This window comes from Hyperolius riggenbachi, chromosome 5, assembly GCF_040937935.1.
Source record: "Hyperolius riggenbachi isolate aHypRig1 chromosome 5, aHypRig1.pri, whole genome shotgun sequence".
Classification (NCBI taxonomy): domain Eukaryota; kingdom Metazoa; phylum Chordata; class Amphibia; order Anura; family Hyperoliidae; genus Hyperolius; species Hyperolius riggenbachi.
The window spans coordinates 95,121,993-95,148,942 of record NC_090650.1 but is presented as its reverse complement, the minus strand read 5'-3'; the positions used below and the strand labels follow the sequence as shown (position 1 = coordinate 95,148,942).

Here is a 26,950-nt window from a genome sequence, read left to right as displayed (position 1 = left end):
CTGTGGAGAACACATGGAAACACACAGATTCTATATACTGCAGTTTAAAAGTACCAAAAAAAAGGAATGTACAATCAATCAATGTAGCTTTTTTTTTTTTATCAATAATTTTTTTATTGAATTTTTCAACAACAATAAACTTACAACAGATTATACATATCACTTGGTTTGTGTATGCATGTGACTTACTTTAAGATACAGCTATAAAACATAGATAAGATAAAGGGTATTATTCAGATCTTATATTTATCTATGTACTCTAATATAGATCAACCCACATGCATCCATTAATTTCTTTGACATTACTAGGATGTATGGGCAATAACCCAACTCTCACTTCACATAGCTATTCACTACTTGGAAGCTCTTGATACTGCCTTAAATTGGTGGATTTCTCTCACCATATATTGTACTAAAGTTGGAGCTCCTTAATTTTGTACACCTTTTTAGCATCTACTACCTTAGTTCTTTCCTAAGATGGTGCTGTGATTCCCAGTCTCTCCCAACCTTGGTAGCTGGGTTCACAGCGTAAATTTAGGGCCCTTCTCCAGAGGGTAAGGTGGGGAAGGGGGGGGGGGGGGCAATCAATGTAGCTTTTAACCACTTCACATCCTGCATACAGTATTATTCACGCCATTGCAAGTGGCTCATCAAGCCGGGACCCAATCCATTCAGCATACTGAGGCTGACAGCGGTAGTGCAGGGAGGAGATCGCGATCGCCAGTGGAACAAGGTCAGGTGAGAGTTTGTTACCTGTAACGCTTCCCTGCGCCCTACTCTGCAGGGGGGGGGGGGGGGGTTTAGTGACACACCTGGATTTGGGGGTGAGAAGGGTGTCTTAAAGGGACTAACAACTGGCTATCCATGGGGGGGGGGCATTTGAATTAAGGGGCACACAAATGGCTATCAATGGAGGAGGGATAAAGGGGCACACATTCTGCTATTCATGGGGGAAGGGGGGGGGGGGGGGTAATAAAAAAAAAAACAAGCACATCTGGCTAACTATGGGGGACGGAGGGGTATGGGGTGAGGGGATAAACAGGCAGGTCTGGCTAACTGGGGGGGAAGGGGGGTTTACAGACGCACATCTGGGGCTGGGGAGGGGTACAGAGGCAAATCTGTTGGGGAAGGGGAGATATAAAGGGGCACATCTGGCTAACTAGGGGGCGGGGGAGGATTAAAAAGTGCCACACTAACTAAGGGAAAAACTAAAGACATAATGGAAAAAAAATGCACCTTTATTTCCAAGTAATATATTGTCGCCATACATTGTACTAGGATCATACTTTAAACACTGTAATAGCCAGGACAAACGGGCAAATCAAATGTGTGGGTATAATCTACAGTGGCACTTATTTTCAAACTATAATGGCTGAAAGCTGATAAATAATTTTTTTTCATTTCTTCCCCTTATTACCTTTAAAATCTATACAAAATAAAAGAATTCTTAGCAAAAAGTACCACGCAAAGAAAGCCCGATTGGTGGCGAAAAAAACCAAGGTATAGATCATTTATGTGATAAGTAGCGATAAAGTTATTGGCTAATGAATGAGAGGAGTGTGAAATGTTGAAAACTGCTCTGGTTTTTAACCCCCTGAGCGGTATGCCCGACACTGTGTCGGGCATACCGCTCCCTAGAATTACAAGTCCCCCACAAAGATTCTAAAAGATTTAATGTCCCCAAAAGCTTTAGCTAGCACTAGGCTAGCTAGAATAAGTAGCTGGCACCCTCCGATTGCCACCAATACCCCGGATTTAGTCACTTGATACATTACCCCACCTGGATCCAGCGATCGGTGCAGCCTCCCCGCACAGCTCCGGTCTCTCTATGGGGAGGATCGGGTCTGCGCATGATATCATGACGTCGGTGACGTCACGTACGATCCTCCCCATGGAGAGACCGGAGCTGTGCGGGGAGGCTGCACTGATCGCTGGATCCAGGCTGGGTAAAGTATAATTGTGGGGGATCGGCAGCCATCGGAGGGTGCCGGCTACTTATGCTAGCTAGCCTAGTGCTAGCTAAAGCTTGTGGGGACATTAAATCTTTTAGAATCTTTGTGGGGGACTCAATCTGCAAAACCACCTGAGCAGTGTAACGCTCAGGAGGTTAAGGGGGAAACCCCTAGGGTAGGGAAGTGGTTAATAATGTTCCCATAACAGCCCTAGATCAGTCCCCCATTTGGTGCTAGCTTTCTTTAGGGGTTCCAGCAGGAAATATCATAGGGGACAGTTCTCCAATCACCTTACAGCACAAAGCGTTGTGACTGGCCAAATAGTGCCGGCGTAGTTTACTACAACATACTGGAAACCTTGCAGTTAGATCTCATAGTTCCCTATGAGATCTCCTGCTGGGTCCCATAAAGCAGACTAGTGCCCCTCCTTATATAATATAAATAAATGACAATAATTAAACACCCACACTGATTCATTCATTTAGTAATTGAAGTGCCCACACTCAGCCATTGAAGTGCTTTGGAAACAATTGCAAATGTGTTAATCAATTTTGAAAATTGCTTGTGCAAGGAATTCCTACGAGAGCGTTCACATATAAGCGGTTCAATTACGATTCCCACACTAAAGCGCTGCCTGTACCATTTTCAGGGCGATTTGCCTCGATTGAAGGTAATGGATTGTATTTATTCATTTCCAGGTGAAAGAGTTCATTTCCCGACTGACATCAGGAAGTGAAAAAACAGAATTGCTGTGCAAAAGCGCTTTAGAAAAAAGAAAAAAAAAATGCAAAACGCAGGTAAGCACCGGTGGCGCTAAAGAAAGAAAGACAAACAAAAAAAAAAAAACATACACAAAATCGCAGATCAAATGTTTGAAGTTTGACTGGATTTGCCTCATGCTTGTTACAGGAGTGCGACTTAGACAGTACCGATGCATGAGAGATTAGCAGTATGCCAGGCAAACGGCATTGTTAAAAAAGGAAAATAATTTGGCAGCCTTTATATCACTATCACCTAAAGAGGAATTGTCACGAAAATCTTAAAATTTAAAACCCATACAAATAAGAAGTACATTTCTTCCAGAGTAAAATGAGCCATAAATTACTTTTCTCCTATGTTGCTGTCACTTACAGTTAGTAGAAATCTGACATTACCGACAGGTTTTGGACTAGCCCATCTTCTCATATGGGGGAGTTCAGAATTTTCTTTATTTTTGAAAGCACTTAGTGAATGGCAGTTGCTCCGTCCGTGTAGCAGTAAGCAGCGAGGCTGGCCAGCTTCTCTGTATAAATCATTTTCTGGGAATGTCTTTATAAAGAATAAAGGCCATGCTGAGAATCCCCCATGAAGTAATGAACTAACCGAAAACCTGTCGGTAATGTCAGATTTCTACTACTTACTGTAAGTGACAGCAACACAGTCCCTCTTTAAGGTGTTCTTTTGGCCTGGTACAGTACATAACCATGCCATTCTCCTGTCAGATCGAGGGAAGTTTAAAGTCATTCGATAATATCTGGCATGTCTGATCTGCATCCGATCAAGAAACAGATCGATTTTGTGCAGTACTGATCCCAAAATTGATCCTTTTCTTGATCGGAAACAGATCGGACACACCAAAATGTTCTGACTAACAGGAAAATTGCATGGCGTGGTCCAGGCATTAAAGCAAATCCGAAGTGATCTTTCGAAAAACCCCAAACAAATAAAAAACATACTACCTGATGCTGATCATGCTCTGGATCACAGCGCTTCTTGCTGCACTTGGGAACGAGGACACAGTGAGGAGAACAGGAAGGCTCTATAGGACCCAGAGCCTTCCCTCTCCTTAGGTAAGTATCTGCTCTTTATTTTTATTTCCGCTTCAGACTTTCTTTAAAAGGAGTCTATAGTGGATCCATGCATGTGAATCAGTTTTAGCAGTCAAATCTGTAGCTCAGCTTGCTGACTCCTGTGTGATCCATCTTTCCTCACACCTACCTTCTAATCACTCCTGCCAGGTTTCCGAACTTGGGATAGAAGACAGGATGAGTCATCTGAAGGGAGTGATCACTTGGAAGTCAGTATACGCAGGCAGAATTCTGAACTTAGGAGAGAAGACAGGAGGAGTCTGAAGGGAGTGATCACATGGAAGTCAGTATATGCAGGCAGGAGTCCAAATTTGGGAGTGACAACAGGATGAGTCATCTGAAGGAATATAGCAGGCATGAGTGATCTGCAGAATCTTTTCATGTGGCTAAATAACACAGAAAAAAAACTTTTTTTAGGGCAAGGAACTGTATCAGTGCTTCTATTAAAGGACAACTGTAGTGAGAGGAATATGGAGGCTGCCATATTTCTTTCCTTTTAAGCCATGCCTGGCAGCCCTGCTGGTCTGTTTGGCTGCAGAAGCGTCTGAATAACACCAGAAACAAGCATGCAGCTAATCTGTCAGATCTGACAATGTCCAAAACTCCTGATCTGCTGCATGCTTGTTCAGGGTCTATGGCTGAAAGTATTAGAGGCAGAGGGTCAGCAGGGCTGCCAGGCAACTGGTATTGCTTAAAAGGAAATAAACATGGCAGCCTCCATATACCGCTTGCTTCAGTTGTACTTTAAACACTTATTTTTTTAGGGTATAACAGTCTTTTGATATAGATGGATACTCTACAGTGTCACTTAAATAATCGTATTAACTATATCCATTCTCAATAGATTTGGAGGTGGTATGCAGGGCTGTGGAGTCGGTCCAAAAATCCACCGACTCCGACTCCTCAGTTTAGGATTCCACCGACTCCGACTCCTCTAATTTGCATATTACAATTTTGTTGATTAAAAGTATGTAACATGAAAATCGTCTCTTAAATGCCAACGCTTAGGAATTTTACAAGACAACTGAAGTGAGAAGGATATGTAGACTACTATATTTATTCCCTTTAGACTAAAACTAGTCCTTGGTAAGAGTACTTGTAAAAGGTACAAACCGGAACAAAGAACATCTATCAGGCCCTAGGCAATGTGACTGTGGGTGCATGTAAGAATGATGTGCAGGTACTCTGCAGGGGAATGAGGAGATTGTAAACAGACAACACCTCTGTATTCAATGTGCACAGCATTCTCAGTGGATTCCCTGCAGCTCTGTGGGGAGTGCATATGTAGAGTATAGTACTACTGTGTAACAAAGTAAACCTGAGACAGATGGAATTAAAGTTTTATACATACTTGGGGCTTCCTCCAGCCACCTTCAGGATAATCAGTCCCTCGTTGTCCTCCTCCACCATCTGGATCTTCTGCTATGAGTCCAGGTACTTGAGCCAGTCGGGCGTAGTGCGCATGCACACACTCCGCCGCCAGGAGCATACTACACCTGTGCAGCACTATTGCGCAGGTGCAGAATGTTCCTGGCTGTGGGAGCGGCATGCGGCCGGACAGCGCTGACTGGCTGAATTACCAGGACTCATAGCAGAAGATCCGGGTGGTGGAGGACAGCGAGGCACTGATTAGCCTGAAGGGGGCTGGAATAAGCCCCAGTTATGTATAAAACTTTACTTTTCATCCGTCTCAGTTACCCTTTAATTTGTAGTCACCAAACCAAATTTTAACAACATATCAAATGATTTGATTTCATCAGCAAAGGGAGTGCATACATTTGCATAAATCAGCATCAATGCAGAATTATTTCCATCTCGTTGACCATCTCTATTAGTGACACAGCTACACATCAGGCTTTATTCTTACAGCATAGATGTTATTTAGTATATATGTTACGGCCAGAACCCGAAGTTTGGCCACTTCTAGTTCTGGCCGGCCACTTCGGGTTCTGGCCGGCCAATGCGCGAAGTGGCCGCTGCGCTGCGGCCAATGTGAGGAATGGAATGAATCCTGTAACATTCATGTATCTTCTGACCGCAGCGCAGCGGCCAAACGTATCGCAACTTAGTTATTTTAATAAAATTAAGCCGGCGGCAATGAAACAGATGAAGCCGCCGGCTTTTTCTCTGCCTCTCTCTCTCTCCTTCCTCTCCCCGCCTCTCTCTCCTTCTCTTATTATGGGCAGCACTACGTGTCCCCCCTTCAGAGTCGTTCGTCGCGCCAGGGAGAGCAGAGCGGGGAGGCTGCAGACATCGCTTCTGCCAGCACCCCGCTCTGCAGGAACGGCAGGCTTCCCTGGTGCGACGAACGACTCTGGAGGGGGACACGTAGTGCTGCCAATAATAAGAGAAGGAGAGAGAGGCGGGGGGGAGGAGAGAGAAAGAGGCAGAGAAAAAGCCGCCGGCTTAATTTCATTAAAATAACTAAGTTGCGATAGGTTTGGCCGCTGCGCTGGGGCCAGAATATACATGAATGTTACAGGATTCATTCCATTCCTCACATTGGCCGCAGCGCAGCGGCCACTTCGCACATTGGCCGGCCAGAACCCGAAGTGGCCGGCCAGAACTAGAAGTGGCCAAACTTCGGGTTCTGGCCGTAACATATATAAGAGATTCCTGTGTACACATCATATATAAAGTCACAATCAGATATGTATATCTGACCTTAAAAATACGGGGACTGCTTTATTGAAGCAGCACAAGTAACTAACTTTGATTGGTTTATTTCATTTCTGTGGACTAAGCACAGCTATTACTGTATATATACTGTATATATACATTATTTTTAATGACTATTTGAGAAATAGAACATATTATCATATTTTCTATTTTAATTACAGTTACAAATTCATTAGGAGTCGGAGTCGGTGCATTTTTTCCCGACTCCGACTCCATGCACCCAAAATTGCCCGACTCCACGACTCCACAGCCCTGGTGGTATGGCCACCAAGCAGCAGAAATCAGATCAAAGCACAAAGACAGATTCTGAAACAGGATTCACACTGTGTGCTTTGCACAACACATGTTCTAGTGTGTGTGAACTGCAGTGGAGACTGGACATTAATGCAGAGCCTGCATGCAGCGAGTTAGAATAACGCGATTTGTTACAAAGCAGAGAGGTAAACAGACCCATAGAATTTTATGTATAGATTTTAATTGCAACTCATGCAGTGTGAAAGGACCCTTAGGGCCCATTTACACTTGAGCGGTTTGCCGGCGATTTCAGCAAAACGCCCAAACACTAGCGCTTTTGAAAGCGTTAGTGTAATAAAACCCTATGGGCCCGTTCTTACTTGGACGATTTGCGCTAATCGCCGCAAATCGCGAAACGCAAACACGTAGCCTGCACCATTTTCAGGCGATTTCCCGGCAATCACGTTTCAGTGCTATAGAAGCACTAAATGCGATTGCGGAAAGAGTGTTCAGTGATTTTTCCGCTGAAAAAAAAAAAAAAAAAAAAAAAAAAAAATCACTCACGCAAGTTTTGCGCTTTTAAGTGTGAATGGGCCCTAAGGCCCCTTCCACTTCTAGTCTCTTGCATTGTGATCTTATCGCAATGCAACGTAGCTGAAAAGACGCACCGCATGTTATCGCTGCGATGCAACCAGGGCTGTGGAATTGGTACAAAAATCATCCAACTCCTCAGTATATGAAACCTCCGACTCTAGGTACTCAAAATGACTCAGACTTCGACTCCTTGACACGTTAGTCTAATACTTACCAGGGATGTGGAGTTGGTACAAAAATCATCCAAATCCAACTCCTCAGTTTATGAAACCACCAACTCCAAATCCAGGTACCCTCGACTCCACAGCCCTGGATGCAACGATACAGTGAAGCATACAGTACAGTGAAAGTATGCCTCACTGCCAAGTAAATACACGCGTTTATCAGTTAACACACGGCATGCCATGCGTTACTTTGTTGGAACCTGCGGTACTGCACTCAGTGTGGAATGCCCCATAGGTATATAAGTGATATTGTCCGTTGTTATGCAACACAAGACTCAACACAAGAAGTGTAAAAGGACCATAATGGAACACTTATTATTTAGCAATGCATTATCCTGCTCCTCAAGGGGTATGGATACTCCCGGGTTTAAAGTGGACCCAAATTAAAAATACAAGATTTCAGAAATAAAATCTATTTTCTAAATTATAATAATAAATGGCAGCCTTTTTTGAGCTGCATGATGACAAATATAAAATATTTGACATTTATTGGAGGAACCCCTCCCTTCCTTTCATATTGCCGGGACAGGATCCGGGAAACTGGTGAAGTAGATGGTGTCCAGCAAAGGAGGAATTGCTAATGGCTGCCACCTGTATAACCCTAGTTATGAAAAGAGAAGGGTGAAAGGCACTCACTGAAATGCTCATAGGCTTGAAGGAGTGTTTATTTATATTTGTATGTGTCAGAGTGGTGCAACTAAATATTTTGAATTAAAAAAATGTTTGGTTTGGGTGCGCTTTAAGTGTACCCGAGGCAGTGCGGCGAGGGGGCAGATGGGACAGAGAGGAATGTTCCCTGCTGCAGGACGTGCCTGTGCCCCCCCTGCACCGCACTATCACCCCCCATAATTGGCCACACGCGATTACTGTCAAACTCAAGGGGAAGGGAGAAGTATTGCCGGCTTAAACGCCCACTGAGGCCATTCCTGCAGGCCTTCCCCAGCTGCCATTGGGCAGCTCTGCCTCTCCACAGCTGCTCCCCCGCATGCTGCTCTGTGTGTGACACACAGAGAAGCTATTCCAGTGTCGTGACCACGAAAGTGAGCCCTAGCGGGCCACGGGAGCAGCAGGGATTGTGGCTACCTGATCCGATCAGCCCCCGCATTAGGTACCATTGCTCATCCACATGATGAGATGGCCGTGCGATCGGAAAGGAACACGTACGATCACACGCCATCTGCGTCGCTCATCCCACGCTGCTGCACAGGAACTGTATTCTATTATGTGGTATAAGTTTGTAACCCTCTGTTTTTCCTCTTGAACCTGATTGGGTATTTGAACTGAAAAAAGGCAGAATGAAAATGCATTAGTAATCAGTGTTACCGCTTTATGTGCAATATAGATTCTGCAACTAAAGATTATGACTTTCAGTCTGTGTGGGTGGAGCTGCTGCTTCTGCTCAAATTGCATCATCCTGTTGTTCAGACTGCAAAGTGAGAAGGCACAGACTGAATCTCTCTGTGAAGGCTGCAGACACACTATCACTCTGTGGTTCAGGAAGTTGTCAGTGCCCGGCTCCTGATCAAGTTCTTTAAAAGTGATACACCTCAACATAGAGTAGACACTAAGGGCCCATTCACACTAGAAGCGCTTTTCTGAGGGCTTTGTGATTGATTAGCGCTTTTTAAAACTTGCTCCGATTCACTTTCGCGTACGTGATCACAAAATTGTTGCAATTTTTACTGCAATTTTAATGAAAGTGAATGGGAGCGATTTCTAAAATACGCTAATCAATCACAAAGCTCTCAGAACAGCGCAGAGTTTATTTACATAGCACAGCGTTCTCAAACTCAAATACAATGTGGGCTGAAATTGAACACTGGGATAAAGTCACAGGCCAACCTCAATGTCTAATGGCCACCTCCCTCCCCTATACAGTTCGCTGTTGTCTAGTGGCTCCCCTCCTTCCCCTATACTGTTCCCTGGTGTCTAGTGATACAGTTCACTTGTGTTTAGTAGTCCCCCTTCCTTTACAGTTCCATGGTGTCTAGAGGCCCCCTCCCTCCCTTATATTTATTTGGTGTCTAGTGTCCCCTCGCTCCCTTATACATTTCCCTGGTGTCTAGTGCTTTCCCCTTTCTTCCCCCATATGGCTACTCTGATGATCTAAGTTTTACCTTCAAAATAGCTTCGCTGATGGTTTAGAGTGGAACATAATGCAAAGTGGGGATACCACTTGTGGGCCAAATTTGATGGCTCTGTAAACCAGATTTGGAACGTCTCAAATCCTATTATACATAAAATAGCATGTTTACTCCAGTTATCATCCACATCTGGTGGTGGAGAGGGTGGGGTAGGAGTATAATAGATCACACTATATTAGGGAGTATTTTGGGTCAGAATAATGAGCACATTGATACACTAGAATAGGGAGACAGTATAATGAGGGACACTATAATAGTTGATAGTATAATAGTACAGCTATAGGGGAGCACTATAATTTTGGGAGCTATAAGAAACACTAACGTGCACTACTATGATAAGGAGCACTGTAAGAAAGAAACCTGGAATGTGGGCCATTCTTAAAGAGAATCTGTACTCTATAATTCTTACAATAAAAAGCATACCATTCTATTCATTATGTTCTCCTGGGCCCCTGTTTGCTGTTTCTGCCACTCTCTGCTGCAATCCTGGCTTGTAATTGCCAGTTTTAGGCAGTGTTTACAAACAAAAAACATGGCTGCTAACCAGCATGTGATAGGCTGAGAGAATCTCAGTTTGTGACTCATACAAAGTCTGGAGGGGGCGTGAAGAGGGTGTGTATAGCTTCTATCCTATCACAGCAGAGCAGCACATTCTTGCCTGAGCCGACCAAGCTGACAAAGGAGAAGATTAGATTATATAACAGAGATAATACAGCCACTGTGCAACTAGGAAAGGCTGCAGTAAAACAGACCACATTAGAACAGGTATAGGAACTTATAGGATAGAATAAGGCTGAAAATTTCGTTACAAAGTCTCTTCAAAAGAAAACCTGTAACTACAAAAACCTCCCCTGGGGATACTCACCTCGGTAGGGGGAAGCCTCCGGATCTGACCGACACTTCCCCCGTCATCCTGTGTCCCACGGCGGTCTTGCTGTGCCCCTCCGAACAGCAGGCATGTAAATATTTACCTCCCCGGCTCCAGCGTAGGCGCAGTATCTATTCTCCGCTCGGAGATAAGCGGAAATAAACGATCGCTGTCGGCCACTCTACTGCGCAGGAACAAGTCTCCTGCGCCTGCGCAGTAGAGCGGACCCGACAGAGATCGGATAGTTCCGCCTATCTCCGTACGGTTTGCCGCAACAGCGCCCCCGCTGGAGCCAGGAAAGGTAAATAAATCAGTGCTTATCAGCGATTCTCAGCCTTGTCGAGTGAGGATTCCGGGACACTTCGGGGGAGCCAGCGCTGGACTGCCTGCAGCTACGACGGAGGGGGAAGCCTCATTGGGACCCTGAGGGGTTTTTTTTGTTACAGAGTCTCTTTAAAGACTATCCCTCCTACAAAATAAATCCCTATTCCCCGCTAATGTTGAGGAGCCTTGAGATCCACAAATTATTTTAAGGGTTCCTCCAGGGTTGAAAACCACCAGAGAACACCAAAAGTTAAAGACGAACTGTAGCAAAAATAACATAATGAATAAAATTGCTTATTTTTACAATAATCATTTATAAATGATTATATTCAGTGTTTGCCCATTGTAAAATCTTTCCTCTCCCCGATTTACATTCTAAAATTTATCACAGGTGGCGACATCTTTAGTTCTGCCAGGTGATCTGTGCGGAATGTTCATTACTGAGAGCCCTATGCACAGAGGGAGATATTGCCTGCTTGGCAGTTGGAAAAAGCTGTAATTTCCCACAATGCAACGAGGTTCAAAGACAGCAAATTGTCAGGAATGTAGTCATGACATCACGCTGTGGGAGGGGTTTTACCATAATATCAGCTACACAAAGCCTCCTGATGATCTATTTGAGAAAAGGTAAAGATGTCTCTTGGGAAAGATGGTATAAGCTACTGATTGGGATGAAGTTCAATCTTTGGTTTAAGTTCCTCATTAAATTGGTAAATGTTCTGTGAAGTTATAGGTACTTGGCATTACCACACCTGTGGTTTACACGCATGAATCAATCCCAAAAATGTACTAAGTGTGACATACGTCACAAACCAGTAACGATATACATTCTTAAAGCCATTTTTACCATAAAGCCCATATATGCCCCCTCCCCCATGGGAACATGCTTACACAAATAGTGTGAGGCCTGGAACCCACTACAAAACGCTATCGCTAATCACAATCACTTTGTATCAGCAGTTTGTAAGCGATTTCCTGAGCGTTGTAGGGAGCAATTTTAAAAAGTGTATCAATTTGCCAGCGGTTGTGTGGCGATTAGCGTTTTAAAGTCTGATTGGACCTTTCAATTATTTAGTTACAGTGTGCAGCAACTTCAAAATGCTAGCAAAATCGCTCCGTGCTGGTTTTGATGAACGATTACGCCAGCGATTATATACATTACATTGAAGCGCAAACGCTAACAAAATGCTGCATGTCATGCGTTTGCGATTTTGCTAATCGCAATCGCTTCTGTGGAATTTGCACCATCCATTTGCATTGGCAGAGCGTTTAGGAAAATCGCTAGCGATTTATCACGCTCCCTAAACGCTCAAAAAAAAAAAAAAAAAAAAAAAATCGCTCTAGTGGGTTCCAGCCCTTAGTGTGCTATAAAGTGCATACTAATTGTTTTCTACGTGAGTCATAAGTTATGCATACTCTCACCCGAATGTGCATCCCATACATGTGGCATGTCTACATCCAGGTTATGGATATGCCAAGTTGCACATACATTTTGACTTCCAATATATGATAAACCCTGCATGTAACTGCCCATTTATACACTCAATTAATTGGTGAGAAAGCAGTTGATGTCAATGTCTAGATGACCCAAACCAAACATTTTTTGTAATTCAAAATATTTAGTTGCACTACTCTGACACATACAAAGATAAATAAACACTTCTTCAAGCCTATGAGCATTTCAGTGCCTGCTTTTCACAACTAGGGTTATACAGGTGGCAGCCATTAGCAATTCCTCCTTTGCTGGATACCACCGAGACCCCGTGCGCAGCCTGGCCAATCAGTGCCAGGCAGCGCTGAGGGGTGGATCAGGACTCCCTGTGACGTCACAACGTCGATGACGTCATTCCATTCATCGCCCTTGGCGACGGGGAAAGCCCTAAAGGAAATCCCGTTCAGAACGGGATTTCCGGATGGGCTTGATCACCGGCGGTGATCAGAGGGGTGGAAGGGATGCTGCAGGGAGGGGGGAATCATGTAGCTAGCGCTAGGCTAGCTACAGGATTTAACCACTTGATGACCCAGCCTTTACCCCCCCTTAAAGGGAAGGTTCAAGCAAAATAAAAAAATGAGTTTCACTTACCTGGGGCTTCTACCAGCCCCATGCAGCCATCCTGTGCCCTCGTAGTCACTCACTGCTGCTCCAGTCCCCCGCTGGCAGCTTGCCGACCTCGGAGGTCGGCGGGCCGCATTGCGTACGTTTTTACGCATTCCCGCTAGTGCAAGAACATTAACACATACGTTTTTACGCGTTACTGGTTCAATGCGTAAATTTTTACGCATTGAACCAGTAATGCGTAAAAACGTATGTGTTAATGTTCCTGGACTAGTGGGAATGCGTAAAAACGTACGCAATGCGGCCCGCCGACCTCCGAGGTCGGAAAGCTGCCAGCACGGGACTGGAGCAGCAGTAAGTGACTACGAGGGCACAGGATGGCTGCATGGGGCTGGTAGAAGCCCCAGGTAAGTGAAACTCATTTTTTTATTTTGCTTGAACCTTCCCTTTAAGGACCAGCGCTGATTTCGCAGATCTGTGCTGGGTGGGCTCTACAGCCCCCAGCACAGATCAAATAACAGGCAGAGCGACCAGATCGCCCCCCTTTTTTCCCCACTAGGGGGATGATGTGCTGGGGGGGTCTGATCGCTCCTACCTGCGTGTGGCTGGCGGGGGGGGGGCACCTCAAAGCCCCCTCCACCGCAGGATTCCCCCTCTCCCTCTCCTCCCTCCCTTCCCCGGAGATCGGAGGCTGCACAGGAACGGATCTGTCCTGTGCAGCCTCTAACAGGCTCCTGCCTGTCATGTGACAGCGATCCCCGGCCGCTGATTGGCCGGGGATCGCTGATCTGGTACAACGCTGCTACTGTTAGCAGCGTTGTACGAATGTAAACAAAGCGGATTATTTCCGCTTGTGTTTACATTTAGCCTGCGAGCCGCGATCGGCGGCCCGCAGGCTCTTCATGGAGCCCCCCGCCGTGAATTGACAGGAAGCAGCCACTTGCGCGAGCGGCTGCTTCCTGATTAATTAGCCTGCAGCCGGCGACGCAGATCTGCGTCGCTGGTCCTGCAGCTGCCACTTTGCTGACGCGCGTTATGAGTGCGTGGTCGGCAAGTGGTTAAAAAAAAAAAAATGCAAAAAATACAGCTGCGCCGCCACCGTGGCGCAATCAATAGAACGCCAGGGTGGTTAAGCAATACCAGTTGCCTGGCTGTCCTGCTAATCCTCTGCCTCCAATACTAGACAAGATTAGCTGCAACACGGTGGAGTAGTGGTTAGCGCTCTCGCCTTGCAGCGCTGGGTCCCCGCTTCTAATCCCTACCAGTTCTGCAAGGAGTTTGTATTTTCTCCCTGTGTCTGGGCCAGTGCACACCAACAACCTCTAGCAGATCTGCTAACGCTAGAGGTTTATGAAGCAGATGTTCAGAGTGATTCTAGGCATGTTTAGAGAGACGTTTTCTAAACGTGTTTTTTGGAGCGTTTTTGTAAAGCAGATTTCATATATTGTTACAGTAAAGCTGTTACTGAACAGCTTTTCTGTAACAAAAATGCCTGGAAAACCGCTCTGATCTAATGTCTTTCAGAGCGGTTTTCCACTTTCCTATACTTTGACATTGAGGCAGAAACGCCTCAGAAATCTACAAAATGCTGCAGCCCCTGAGTTTGCGTTTGTGGAAAAAACGAGCCGCTCTGATGTGCACCATCCCATTCACTTTCATTAGCCAAGCGGTTTTCCCCCTGCAAGAGTTTTAAAAAACGCTCCAGAACTGCTCTTGGTGTGCGGCAGCCCTCCGCATGGGTTTCCTCCATGCACTCTGATTTCCTCTCACATCCCAAAAACATACCGATAAGTTCATTGACTTCCCCCTAAATTGACCCTAGACTATGATACATGCACTACACAATACATACATAGTCATATGCCTATGGTAGAGACTAGACTGTGAGCTCCTCTGAGGGACAGTAAAGGTGCCCATACACTCGTCAGATTGGCAGCAGATAGATAAGAAATGCATCTGATGATCTATCTGATGCGTTTTTAGAACATTTTTTACCAGGATAGAATTCCAAAAGATTTCAGTTTGAAATCTATTGAAATTCGATCTGATGGCATTTTTTTGCCATCAGATTTCCATTAAGGCCAATGCAAACTGATAAGCAATCTCATCAGATCGACCTAAATTTTCCACCCTGCAAGTTCGATGGAAATCCATCGAAATCGGCCGTGGATCGGTCGATTGGCCAACCGATTTGCAATCGATTGATCGATCGGGATCGATCGGTCGGCCAGAAAATCGGCTGAGTGTATGGGCTGCTTTAAGGTGGGTACACACGTCAGATAAAAGTCTTTGGAAAATAAAAGATCACAGACCAACTTTACACCCTTTCATGTAGTATGAGAGCCATGCTCTACACAGTCTATTCTATGGAGCTGAACTGCCCATCAGATAAAAATCTTTGCAAGATGCTGAACACATTGATGCTGTACACATTCAACAGATCATTATCTGCAAAATATCTGTTCCTGCAAAAGATCCATTCCTGCAAAATGCATTCATAGTCTATGATATCTGCAGATCCCATACACACCTTGTTTAATGGACATTCATCTGCAGATCAGACAATTATCTGCCGATCTGAAGATCCAACCTGGTGGATCTGATCTACAGATAATTGTCCGTTAAACAAGGTGTGTATGAGATCTGCAGATATCATAGACTATGAATGCGTTTTGCAGGAATGGATCTTTTGCAGGAACAGATCTTTTGCAGATACTGATCTGTTGCATGTGTACAGCGGTCTTTGTGTGCAGCATCTTGCAAAGATTTCTGTCTGATGGGGAGTTCAGCTTCATAGAATAGACTGTGTAGAGTATGGCTCTCATACTACATGAAAGGGTGTAAAATTGGTCTGTGATCTTTCATTTTCCAAAGACTTTTATCTGACGTGTGTACCCACCTTTAGTGACAAGACTATATACTCTGTACAACGCTGCATAATATGTCAGCACTAAATAAATAACGCTCGTTTCTGGTGTTATTCAGACACTACTGCAGCCAAATAGATAAGCAAAGCTGCCAGGCAACTGGTATTGAAAAAGGAAATATGACAGCTTCCATATTCCAATCACTTCAATTGTTCTTTTAAGTTTATTTGACCCTCTCCATGACCTAATTTTTTTTTGAAGCCCACAAAATCTCATGCACCTAGGATCCGATCCATGCGCAAGTATAAAGTGGGCTGATACACTATGTTGCATGCACCCTATTTCAATACTGGAAATACATTTTTTTCCTGCTCTCGTGGTCCTGCCCATATTGCAGATCACTTTCTTACTACATAAGATATACAGTGTGGGTATGATAACAGGTAATAAGCCGTCTAATGGGGAATTCAGGAATTTGAGAGGTGTTTTGTTCTGTTGCATGTGGTGTGCTGCCTCTTCATTTCCTTGGATTTATGTATAGTTTGACTCAAGCCTCCTTTGGGGTTCCCACAGCACATGAACAAGCAGCGGGCAGGTGTTGTATATGTGCTATACTAGATAGACTAGCAGGTGCCCAAAAAAAGAATTTGGTGTCCCCCTGCTCGGCGCTGTACTGCGAGGCATGCTAATTGACCTGAGGAAGAGGCTTACGCTGTGAAATGCGTTGTCCTATGTGCTGATTAAAAGTCTGTACCTTTTTGTCATAAAGTTTTGCGAGCCTCCTTATTAAAGGAGTCATCAGGGAATATGATGACAATAAGTGCTACTTACCCGGGGCTTCTTCCAGTCCCAAGCATGTCCCTTGCTGCAGCTCCGCGGTGAGCCGTTCGCCTGTGAAGCTTCCCGGTCCCTGGCAATGACGTCAGGCGACCTGGAGGTCGGCCTGTACTGCGCCTGTGCGAGCAGCGCTGTCAATCACCGCCACATGGACTGGAGCATACTGCACAGGCACAGAACTACTGCGCCTGCACAGTATGCTCCAAACCACGTGGTGGTGATGGACAGCGCCGCTCGTGCAGGCGCAGTACAGACCGACCTCTAGGTCGGCCTGACGTCATCGCCGGGGACCGGGAGGCAGCGGCTGTGAACGGCTGAGCTGCAGCGAGGGACATTCTGGGAGCTTGGGGCTGGACGAAGCCCCCGGTAAGTAGCACTTATTTTCGTTATAATCGCCCTGATGACTCCTTTAACCACTTGCCGACCTCCCACTCATAACGCGCGTCGGCAAAGTGGTAGCTGCAGGACCAGCGACGCACATCTGCGTCGCCGGCTGCATGCTAATTAATCAGGAAACAGCCGCTCGCGCGAGCGGCTACTTCCTGTCAATTCACGGCGGGGGGCTCCGTGAATAGCCTGCGGGCTGCCGATCGCGGCTCGCAGGCTAAATGTAAACACATGCGGAAATAATCCGCTTTGTTTACATTTTTACAACACTGCTAACAGTAGCAGCGTTGTACTATGTGACGGAACCGCTTGCTAGACCCCGACCCGGGCCACTCCGTCAAGTCAACGCTTCCAGAACCTCAGGAACCAACTCAGCTGCAGGACGGTACTGGGATAAGCCTTTGCATTGGGCAGAACCAATGTCATTAAGCAAGCCCGCACAGAAGCAAGAGACAGCACTCTGAACTTCTGTGATTCCAAACAGTAAAGGTGCGTACACACGTCAGATAAAAATGAAAGATCACAGACCAATTTTACCCCCTTTCATGTAGTATGAGAGCCATACTCTACACAGTCTATTCTATGGAGCTGAACTCCCCATCAGATAGAAATCTTTGCAAGATGCTGCACACAAAGATGCTGTACACATGCAACAGATCAGTATCTGCAAAAGATCTGTTCCTGCAAAAGATCCGTTCCTGCAAACTGCATTCATAGTCTATGACATCTGCAGATCTCATACACACCTTGTTTAATGGACATTCATCTGCAGATCAGACAATTATCTGCCGATCTGAAGATCCAACCTGGTGGATCTGATCTACAGATAATTGTCCGTTAAACAAGGTGTGTACGAGATCTGCAGATATCATAGACTTTGAATGCATTTTGCAGGAACGGATCTTTTGCAGGAACAGATCTTTTGCAGATACTGATCTGTTGCATGTGTACAGCATCCTTGTGTGCAGCATCTTGCAAAGATTTCTATCTGATGGGGAGTTCAGCTCCATAGTATAGACTGTGTAGAGTATGGCTCTCATACTACATGAAAGGGGGTAAAATTGGTCTGTGATCTTTCATTTTTATCTGACGTGTGTACGCACCTTAACTCACTTTATTTAGTCAAACAAAACAATTTATACATTTAAAGGGAAGGTTCAGGGACTATCCGGAAAAAATAAAAATCCCCATCCACTTACCTGGGGCTTCCTCCAGCCCGTGGCAGGCAGGAGGTGCCCTCGGCGCCGCTCCGCAGGCTCCCGGTGGTCTCCGGTGGCGCGCCCGACCTGGCCAGGCCGGCGGCCAGGTCGGGCTCTTCTGCGCTCCAAGGCCCGGCACTTCTGCGTCCCACGCCGGCGCGCTGACGTCATCGGACGTCCTCCGGGCTGTTCTGCGCCTGCGCCAGGTCGGGCGCGCCACCGGAGACCACCGGGAGCCTGCGGAGCGGCGCCGAGGGCACCTCCTGCCTGCCACGGGCTGGAGGAAGCCCCAGGTAAGTGGATGGGGATTTTTATTTTTTTCGGATAGTCCCTGAACCTTCCCTTTAACAACACCAGAGCCCCCACCTTTGGGAAGCATTGCCCATCCCAACCATGTGGTACTCACTATACAAGGTTAAACAGTTTATCTTATCTATCTGTACACAATAAGGTCCAGCACCTGGAATACACTGCTGTACACATCACAATGGCTCCCCACAGAGATAATTAAATCAGGTGATGATATTCCTGGACTGATTGTCTTTTGAGGACACACTGTCTCTAAAGGTGTTAACTGTCTCCAGCCATGTGGGCACCTTCCAAGGGCCTGTGACTTCACAGGGCTAAGTAAGTCCGAGATAGCTCTGAGCCAGTGTTTAAGTGAGGACACAGTCTATCATACAGTCTGTAATGTAGAAGCCTGCTTCTCTCCAACCCATGCATGCTTCTCAAACACCTGGGCTGGCCGGTGCATCAGAGGAACGCTGTATACTTTGAGGACCCCCAAATATCCCCCAATCCATTTGGTCACGGCTCATGTAACATACTAGATCAGCGATCCCCGGCCAATCAGCGGCCAGGGATCGCTGTCACATGACAGGCAGGAGCCTGTTAGAGGCTGCACAGGACAGATCCGTTCCTGTGCAGCCTCCGATCTCCGGGGCAGAGGGGGAATCCTGCGGTGGAGGGGGCTTTGAGGTGCCCCCCCCCCACGCATGCAAGAGTGATCAGACCCCCCCCCCCAGCACATCATCCCTCTAGTGGGGAAAAAAGGGGGGCGATCTGGTCGCTCTGCCTGTTATTTGATCTGTGCTGGGGGCTGTAGAGCCCACCCAGCACAGATCTTAGAAATCAGCGCTGGTCCTTAAGGGGGGCTTAAAGGCTGAGTCCTGAAGTGGTTAAGGTAGGGTTAGTCCTTTTTATGCACTTTTATGATTTATTACTTCACAGTTCCACACTGAGCTTTGCAGTACTTTCCATGTTTTGGGCACCTCCTGCTAGTCTATCCTGTTTCCCTCAGTTACCCTACTTCGGTAGGGGACTCAGCCCACAACCTGGCTGTGGCATAAATCCTCTTTTTTGAAGCAACGGTTGGTATATCCTTCCTAAAGGCCAAGTGGGGATGGTACTTTGTCTTGGCTCCCGGGCATACGTTTAATAAAGCCGCAAGTTAAAATAGGCGCAGCTTTCAGCAAACTAAGCAAATCAGTATTGCACGCGGCTTCATTAAACCGATACACTGTCCCGTATTCACTTGCGGTAAATTGTAACACTACAAATCAGCATGTGCCCGATGTAATCTAGTTATTTACCGTTTTATAGACTGCGCTCACAGTAAAAGCCCTTATTTTTCAAAAGATATTACGGTAAATTGTAAAACTCTATAAATCGGCATTTGCCCAATGTAATCTCGCTTTCTTTACCGTTTTATAGACTGGGCTCACATTAATATCCCTCATTTTTCAACGGATATTACCAGTCTATCATCTAAATACAACGTTAGTGATGCACACAGATATTAGTCGTTGAAAAATAAGTGCTATGAATGTGAGCAGTATTGCATGCGGCTTCATTATACACTCGCACGTATTAGCTTACTGTATATTGTAACACTACAATTCTGCATGCGCTCCATGTTATCTAGTTATTTACAGGGCTGTGGAGTCGGTCCAAAAATCCACCGACTCCGACTCCTCAGTTTAGGATTCCACCGACTCCGACTCCTCTAATTTGCATATTACAATTTTGTTGATTAAAAGTATGTAACATGAAATTCGTCTCTTAACTGCCAACGCTTAGGAATTTTACAAGACAACTGAAGTGAGAAGGATATGTAGACTACTATATTTATTCCCTTTAGACTAAAACTAGTCCTTGGTAAGAGTACTTGTAAAAGGTACAAACCGGAACAAAGAACATCTATCAGGCCCTAGGCAATGTAAGTGTGGGTACATGTAAGAAGGATGTGCAGGTACTCTGCAGGGGAATGAGGAGATTGTAAACAGACAACACCTCTGTGTTCAATGTGCACAGCATTCTCAGTGGATTCCCTGCAGCTCTGTGGGGAGTGCATATGTAGAGTATAGTACTACTGTGTAACAAAGTAAACCTGAGACAGATGAAATTAAAGTTTTATACATACCTGGGGCTTCCTCCAGCCGCCTTCAGGATAATCAGTCCCTCGTTGTCCTCCTCCGCCACCTGGATCTTCTGCTATGAGTCCAGGTACTTGAGCCAGTCAGGCGTAGTGCGCATGCACACACTCCGCCGCCAGGAGCATACTACACCTGTGCAGCACTATTGCGCAGGTGCAGAATGTTCCTAGCTGTGGGAGCGGCATGCGGCCGGACAGCGCTGACTGGCTGAATTACCAGGACTCATAGCAGAAGATCCGGGTGGTGAAGGACAGCGAGGGACTGATTAGCCTGAAGGGGGCTGGAGGAAGCCCCAGGTATGTATAAAAAACTTTACTTTTCATCCGTCTCAGGTACCCTTTAATTTGTAGTCACCAAACCAAATTTTAACAACATATCAAATTATTTGATTTCATCAGCAAAGGGAGTGCATACATTTGCATAAATCAGCATCAATGCAGAATTATTTCCATCTCGTTGACCATCTCTATTAGTGACACAGCTACACATCAGGCTTTATTCTTACAGCATAGATGTTATTTAGTATATATGTTACGGCCAGAACCCGAAGTGTGGCCACTTCTAGTTCTGGCCGGCCACTTCGGGTTCTGGCCGGCCAATGCGCGAAGTGGCCGCAGCGCTGCGGCCAATGTGAGAAATGTTTTGTTGACGCCGTCTCGCCGCGGCCAAATTGATGATGCTTAATTGTAATGAAATGTAGCCGGCGGCAATGTCATAGATGAAGCCGCCGGCTTTCGCGCACTGCCTCTCCCCGATCCACCCTCCCTCCTCTCCCCGCCTCCCATTACAATACATAGCAGCCGGGCGGGGACATGCAGCCGGAGAGTCGTTCGTCGCGGCAGGGGAATCCTGCCGTTCCTGCAGAGCGGGGTGCTGGCAGAAGCGATGTCTGCAGCCTCCCCCGCTCTGCTGCCCCTGCTGCGACGAACGACTCTCCGGCTGCATGTCCCCGCCCGGCTGCTACGTATTGTAATGGGAGGCGGCGGCGAGAGGAGGGAGGGGGGGGATCGGGGAGAGGCAGTGCGCGAAAGCCGGCGGCTTCATCTATTCTATGACATTGCCGCCGGCTACATTTCATTAAAATTAAGCAAGTTTGTCATCAATTTGGCCGGGCGAGACGGCTGTAAACATTCCATTTCTCACATTGGCCGCAGCGCTGCGGCCACTTCGCATATTGGCCGGCCAGAACCCGAAGTGGCCGGCCAGAACTAGAAGTGGCCACACTTCGGGTTCTGGCCGTAACATATATAAGAGATTCCTGTGTACACATCATATATACAGTCACAATCAGATATGTATATCTGACCTTAAAAATACGGGGACTGCTTTATTGAAGCAGCACAAGTAACTAATTTTGATTGGTTTATTTCATTTTTGTGGACTAAGCACAGCTATTACTGTATATATACATTATTTTTAATGACTATTATCTGAGAAATAGAACATTTTATCATATTTTCTAGTTTAATTACAGTTACAAATTCATTAGGAGTCGGTGCATTTTTTCCCGACTCCGACTCCAGGCACCCAAAATTGCCCGACTCCACGACTCCGACTCCACAGCCCTGGTTATTTACCGGTTTAAGTTGTCTCCTAGCTCAGACTGTGCTCGCATTAACAGCCCTTACTTTTCAACCTATATTACCAATCTATCATTATTGAGGCTACTTACACACTAAGACGTTGCGTTTTAGGGGACGTTATGGTCGCATAACGTGCCCCTAACGCAACGCGTGGTGGTGTTGAAGTTGGACGTCAGATTGAGATGCGTTATGCAGCTCTCAAAGCAGCCGCTCCAGGTTAGTGATAGGAAGTCCGGATCTTTTTAAAGAGAACCCGAGGTGGGATTTACTTATGCTAGTGGGGCACAGAGGCTGGTTGTGCACACTAACACCAGCCTCTGTTGCCCCATGGTGTGCCTCCGAGACCCCCCTGCGCGCCGCTTTACCCCCCGCAGTGCTGGCGACACGCAGCGTGTCGCCAGCACGTTTACCTCTTGCCTGTCTGTTAGCGCTGCACCCCCGCCTCCTCCGTATCGGCGCTACCTGCCCGCGTCACTTCCCTGCAATCAGCGGGAGGGAAGGGACGCAGGCGGGTAGCGCTGATACGGAGGAGGCGGGGGAGAAGTAAATCCCACCTCGGGTTCTCTTTAAGAATTGGATCATTTGAATCGGATCATTGAAAAGATCTGGATCTTTGAACCGAATCATTTGAATCATTTTAATCATTTTACTAAGGAAGCAGACTGGGTGAAATGACTAGCAGGACAGCACTTTCCCTGCATTGTACATTCTGTATGTTCCTGTTTTTTCCAGACAGATATCCACTGTGAACTGAATTTTTCATTGTGATGATCCGGATGATTCGACTCACAAAAAAGATCCAGGTCAAATGAACGATTCATTCATGATCCGGACAACACTACAGTCCTACCATGAGTCTCTGCAGTGAATATTAATTAGCCATGTGGCTGGCGGTGGAGGAGGAGGGGAGACCTCCTCCTCCAACATTACTAAGCATGTGCAAGCAGTCTAACGCTGCTTAGCCAAGTATAACGTACAGTATGCATCACTTTGTTTAAACGTGCTGCGTTACTATGTAACGCAACGTGTGTACTGTGAACAGCACAATTGATTTTACAGTGCTGTGAGTTAGGCTGCGTTACTGGCTGCTGTAACGTGGGACTTTGACATCCCACTGTGAAAACAGCCTTAATGTTGTATATATAAATACAACATTAAATCATAACACACAGGTGTTAATCGTTGAAAAATAAGTGCAATTACTGTGAGCGCAGTCTATCAGCTATGAGGCATCATAAAGCGATAAATAAGATACCATCGGGAGCATGTTGAATTGTAATTGGTAGGTATATTTAAAAAAGCGTTTGGTAAAAAAAAAAAAAATACGCCCATTATTCCTGACCGTACAATATTGGTCTTTAATACAGATTTCTTTATATTTAACAATCCTCTCATACAGAACACCATGCCTAATCACAGGTGCTATGCCTGATCCCTTCTGTGGGCGCACACTACGTTATCAATGTCCTCGATGTGTCGCTCACCATACTTTCTTTGTTAGCCACGCTATGAAAAATATAACAAATAGCCGCAGATGACATGCCGATTACAGGCATATCTGTGACCTGCGCCCATATTATGCAGTCTGCGCCATGAAAAGAAGGCATAGTGGATAATTGCATTATCGGAATAGCCACGCCTAATTTAACTTGCGCTGCTATTAGTGTGACCGCTTCCCAGAGTCTGTGTGTTCTTTATGTCACCGCTAGCACTGTATATGTGCTATGGCATTATTGTAATATGAAGGTGGAGCTACACAGGAGGGCTCAGCAGAACCTTGTGTGACCCAATCAGTGGTGTATCCGCCAGCTTCAAGCCTCACGTCTCCGTACGTGTGACGGGTGGCGTAACATAGAAGGTGTAGTTAAAATGCTAGAAGACTAGCGCTGCTCAGTTACGTCCTTTACAATGTAGTGGTTTCAGTTCTATTGCTTCCTTCAAATCACACATGTACCACTAGAAAGATAGCGCTACACAACATACAGAAAGAAACCAACGTTGTCAACAGACATAATGAAGTCCACGTGGATCGTGTATCAATACTGTTCCAAACATGTTTAAATGATCCTCAGGCCACAATATTCATCCATAAACCCACCACCACACCCGATGTGATCAGACTCACCGGATGGGAAGACCTATAAAGCAGGTCTAATCGCACACTGGGAGGATGCTTATGGCCATCCCCCACCACACTGGCCGAGATGTCGATCAGATCATATGCGATAGCCTCTTCAATATAGCAGAGCACTTCTACTCCATCAATCATTATGAAACCTCGAGAAAGAATGAAAAGAAACCTTGAGAAAGAGCACCACAGTGTAAAACTATTTAAATTTAAATCAATAACATGATATTGCACTCACAAGTTTCCCGCAGAATCCGCACTTCAAGCTTTTTTATACGGGCTCTCCCCCGTGTGCTGGTTCCATCTCCACCCTTGATTGGCGCACTTACAATTGACGTGTGCGGGGATATCAACACTGCCTCGAGTGTGTCACACAGCTCTCATTTCCACACTAGAGTGGAGTGTGGATGCGGAATTGAGAGCTGTGTGACACACTCGAGGCAGTGTTGGTATCCCCGCAAACCAGAATCGTGAAGGTGCCAATCGAGTGTGGAGCGGTGGAGACTGAGCCAGTCTGTGCGCAACAAGCCTCTTTCAGACCGGCAGCTAACAGGAGGTGAATTCACCACCTGTCGGCTGCTCTCCTGCAACGGCCGGGTGCTAGTTAGTGCTCAGAACCGGCGTTAGACAAGTGCCCCCCCAACTGAATCCAATCTGAGCAATGCCAGAGCCTGCAGCCCAGCGAGCTGGCAAGGGGACAATCATTCTATTGATTTCACTTTAACAGAAACCTAAACTGATGAAGAAAAAAATGAGATTGACTTACCTGGGGCTTCTACCGCGCCACCCTGAAGTCGCCATGTGCCCGCCCCGGTATTTAACGGTCCCCTGCCGCGGCTGAGTTTCGATCCTCCCGCTGGATAGCCACTCATCCTTGTACGTGCTCTCATTGCCGGGAGCGTCCTGCGCAGGCGCAATAGAGATTTTCTCGTACTGCGCCTATATAGAATGCTTCCGGTGACGGGAGCGGCAAGGATGCGTGTGGCTAGGGCTGCGCAGGTGCAGTGGCCATCAAATGGCTCTGTTGGCAGAGTCGAAACTGAGCCGTGGAGGGGAACCAGAGAATCCTTGCATACCGGCGAGGGTACAGGGCGACTGCAGGGGGCTGGTAGAAGCCCCAGGTAAGTTTAACTTTTCTTCTGCATCAGCAACGTATGCTTTTTTTTTGTTTTTGTTTTTTTTTTACAATATATGGTGAAATGTTGGAGCACACACACAACATACACATCACATCATTGCAGCACACGCTCCCTAACATTTACCAATTACAGGTCACCTCCATTGTCCAGGTAGCTGTGTCTTCAGCAATAATAAAGGCCGTGCAGTCTAGTGGTGGTGACAGGCTGGGACTAGGGCTTAATTTACCTTCTAGCATGATGACTCAGCAAAAGCAGAGGGCACTGGTCACGTGTGTCACTGCTGGTACCATCCTCAGCGGTACACGAGGCCCGCGTGCGTCACAATAGCTGCCATGACGTCATCCTGGCATACATTCGTTCTGCAGACCGAGCGGCGGCAGCGGCGGAGACGGACGTGTGAGCTCTCTCTGCATCTCCGATAGCCCGACATGCACCGGCAGAAGCTCCAGGAACAAGCAGGCTAGTGAGCGGCTGTCTTGATAGTGAAGACCCAGAGCTCCCCCTAGCGGCCGGTAGTAGAAATGACACCGTACGGTAAATAAATAGATGGGATGTATACAGAATTATGAGATTCGGAAGTCGTAGAGTTCTGATGCTTATACTGGGCTGATAAATGATGTAGACTGTAAAAAAAAAAACCTGCCGTGAATGCCACTCGGTAGCAATTATACATTAACCAATCGCGTCTTTTGTAAGGGGATCTTTGCCCTGAACTGCTTCTTAGGGCACTATAATGTTCCCCTCCAAAAGGGCTCAGAGGCTACCGCGAAAAGCCCCTCCCCTACGCGCACTAAGCCCCGCCTCCACAGTCATATGCTTGTGTGCGGCTGCCTGGGAAGCTGGAGAGGTTATTTAATTCCTAGGTTCTCAACATGCGGTACACGTACCCCAGAGGGTACTTCTGATGGTTCCAGGGGGTACTCGGGCTTGATATACTTAACCAAGAATAACAAATTTAGTGTTTTAGAAAATGATAAATCTTATTTAAACACCACCAAATGAGTATTTTAGCTAATTAAAAGCAATAGCAAATGCTTGGAAATTGTTTAGAACCAATTATCATGTACTATGATTAAATATATATTTGTCAAGGGGTACTTGTGATAATGTTTACTATGCTAGGGGGTACTTGGTGAGTACAGGGTTTTAAAAGGGGTACATACCAATAAAATGTTGAGAAACACTGATTTAATTCACCCCTCTGCTTTGCTCTGTAATGGGGGAGGGGGCTCTATCACATATACATTATACAGGGCTTGTTGGTGACCTATATGGGGTGCTTGGATGAGGAATTTGGGCAACGCCATAGACATCCATTCAAATACCGGCATTGAGGAAAAATATCAGGCACTGGGGCTGCCTGCAATGCCACTGTGGGCTCCTGAATAATGTTTTTTTCCCTGCAATTTGTTAAATGGTTAAGATTAGCCATCAGGGGGTGGGGTGACTAAGA

At 46.2% G+C, this 26,950-nt stretch overlaps 1 long non-coding RNA gene across 1 annotated transcript; it reads right to left on the bottom strand.

The window, feature by feature from the left end:
• Positions 1 to 2,034: 2,034 nt before the first annotated feature.
• On the bottom strand, positions 2,035 to 26,023 carry LOC137518327 (uncharacterized). The gene is made up of 3 exons (XR_011020788.1): positions 25,724 to 26,023; positions 24,356 to 24,507; positions 2,035 to 4,185 (listed from the first exon to the last, which is right to left on the bottom strand). It is a non-coding gene; the product is annotated as an uncharacterized lncRNA (long non-coding RNA).
• Between the last annotated feature and the right edge of the window lie 927 nt (positions 26,024 to 26,950).